A 2,775-nucleotide genomic window follows, 5' to 3' on the forward strand; every position below is an offset into this window, starting at 1 on the left:
GTTTGAACTTGCAACCTTCCGGTTACTAGTCCAACGCTCTAACCACTAGGCTACGCTGCCGCCCCAATAGTGTATCAAACAGGGAATGTGTTCTCGATGTAGTTCTAAGAAAAAAACAGCAGAGGGCACCCTACTTTCCTTACATGGTTGAACTGCATGTCCATTTTGCAAATGTCAAAGCTATTTGGTGTTTTGACAGTGGTTAAAAGGAAGGGCTTTAGTTATGATGGTTAGAAGAGTAGAGTAAGGTAGACCCATTTCATTATTATTGTGTTTTGCAACTTTATTCTATAAAATGTTAGTGAGTTCACATCCTGAGACTGTCTTGTGTAGGCTTATTGGCCTTTAACCAGCGTTTTCTATGGTCATTTGTGATTAATAAGTAATTAGTGGGAGGGGTTATTAATCCTACACTGGGAAAGTGGTGCCAACACTTCCATACTTCCGTATCCTGCCCCATACCACGAGATTCCTTAAAAACACGACACTTCGATACAGCTACAACCAGTGACTTTTGGGACTTTATAGTAGCAGGTTAGGAGAATTTACACAGCAGCATTGTCTCGGGATGTGTGGGTGCTGCAGCACTCCCCGAATTTTCACAACAGCAGTACACTGGGCCTTTACAAGTCCTGTATTAGCTGACAGATATAACCGGCTGTAGCGCGGGAAAACAAGTTCAGCAACCCCACCTCATAACTACCTCCCGTGTCTATGTGCAGCAGGTTGGAAGAATTCATGTACAAGGTTAGGATAATTAGGTTAACATTAGGGCTCTGGCTGGACCACTTAAGGACATTGAGACTTGTCCCAGAGCTTAGGGTCGTTGCCCTATTGGAAGGTGAACCTTTGCCCCCGGTCTGAGGTCCTGAGCGCTCTGGAGCAGGTTTTCATCAAGGATCCCAAGCCCGCCGCTTCGAGCTCCATCTGCTCCTTACACATGGGCTGCCCTTTAGGCGTCTCTGGTTAGTGGTCCGTGATCAGCAGCGTGACCGTCGCAGAGCAACCCAGACTGCCTGACATCTCAGGGCCCACTGCCATGCTGCCGTAGCCCTGGTCACCATCCATGTTCAATGGAATTCTGACTTAGGCTCCTGAAGTTTCAATGATAAAAAGGATGACAAGATTCCATAATTGACGGTCCCTAACTGCTGTTGGTGGACATAAGGAAAGCTACAGGCGAATATCCGTTGAATATCCAACCTGAAACTGTCTTCACCTCGGTGGGCCTGCAGCAGTCCCAACACCTTAACACTGCTACAGTTCATTCAGCCTCATTTACTGCCTTTAAAAAAAACATAGCTGACTTGCTTCTGTAACCGATGTAAAATGGCTAGCTAGTTAGCGGTGGCTAATAGCGTTTCAATCAGTGACGTCACTTGCTCTGAGACCTTGAAGTAGTGGTTCCCCTTGCTCTGCAAGGGCCGCGGCTTTTGTGGAGCGATGGGTAACAATGCTTCCTTGGGTGTCAGTTGTTGATGTGTGCAGAGGGTCCCTGGTTCGAGCCCGGGTATGGGCGAGGGGACGGAATAATTTATACTGTAACACTTCAACAAATGTGGTTTCTACTGACAATTGAGATGTACAAACTATGGCATAAGGGGACGACAAGCGGATAAGAGGCTATCCATAATTTCGACATTAATGAGCGAGAGACTATAGACTTAGTCAATATACCTATTTGTTCAGCACTTTTGAAATGTACAGAGACAGAATTCAGAACATAGGCCATTCTTACATACAAGCAGACAATGAAAGCTCTTACAATATTCAATGATTACATTTCTCTAAAACAGGTTATAAGCAAAAACAAGCACACACCTTCCAGTAACGATGTGTTTACAATACTACGTTGGTGAAAATAGAGCAAATTATTAGGATGATGCACATGGGCTACCAGCAGCTTACTACACAACACACACTTAGTATTACTTTAGCTACAGTATACATCTCTCTGATATCCGATATCATTTATGAAGCAGCATAAGACATTGTTGGACTCACTTTGTGATGTGCTTGAACAGGGAAGTTTATGTCCAATTGCCAATGAGCACCGAGACGTTTTATCTCTAATTTCTCTTCATATGACAACGATTGAAAAGGATTTGATTGTCAACTTTATTTTTAAAGTATGATGTTGACATGATCAGTCCAATCAAAGCTACTGTAGCTATAACGTGATTTGATGTCATTCTATCTGTGACCAATGATCTTGAGCCTTCTTGGATGGGCACCTCTAATATAAATATATGGCAGAACCCAAAGGGGCAACATTTTTTGAGCTCTAACCTTAGAATTGGGCATGACATTCTGTCCCATGAGTGATAGAAAACTGAGCCAATCAGGTGCAATGCTCTGTATTTTCTGCTAGCTAGCCCCACCACCACAGAAAAAGCACTGAGCTAGGCTGAAACACCTGCATTTTGGAGCTGCCTTACTCAAGAAAGCAAAAAAAAGACCATTTTTGTATGCGGCTTTAATAACTCAATGACGTTTTTTTATTTTTTTTACGTACACTGTTTGCAAACTGACATGTGACACGTATCAATACCAAAATGACCTGCCCTGAATGACGGGTCGCCACTGCCTAACACACACAAATGCAATTTTCCTATATCAATGAAACATGAACCACCGTCGTCAACAGAACAAAACATGAAATGGGTCAAACAAAACTCAGTAATCACCAGCATACCGTGCATAAGCACTACATGAAACAATTCCAAACAAGGACATGGGGGGGGGGAACAGAGGGTTAAATACACAACATGTAAT

General features: G+C 43.3%; 1 pseudogene; it reads right to left on the minus strand.

Moving 5' to 3' along the window:
• Positions 1–2,458: 2,458 nt before the first annotated feature.
• Positions 2,459–2,775, minus strand: part of LOC124004814 — a 20,432-nt pseudogene continuing 20,115 nt past the window's right edge.

The sequence above is a fragment of the Oncorhynchus gorbuscha genome, linkage group LG19 (genome assembly GCF_021184085.1).
Source record: "Oncorhynchus gorbuscha isolate QuinsamMale2020 ecotype Even-year linkage group LG19, OgorEven_v1.0, whole genome shotgun sequence".
Taxonomy (NCBI): domain Eukaryota; kingdom Metazoa; phylum Chordata; class Actinopteri; order Salmoniformes; family Salmonidae; genus Oncorhynchus; species Oncorhynchus gorbuscha.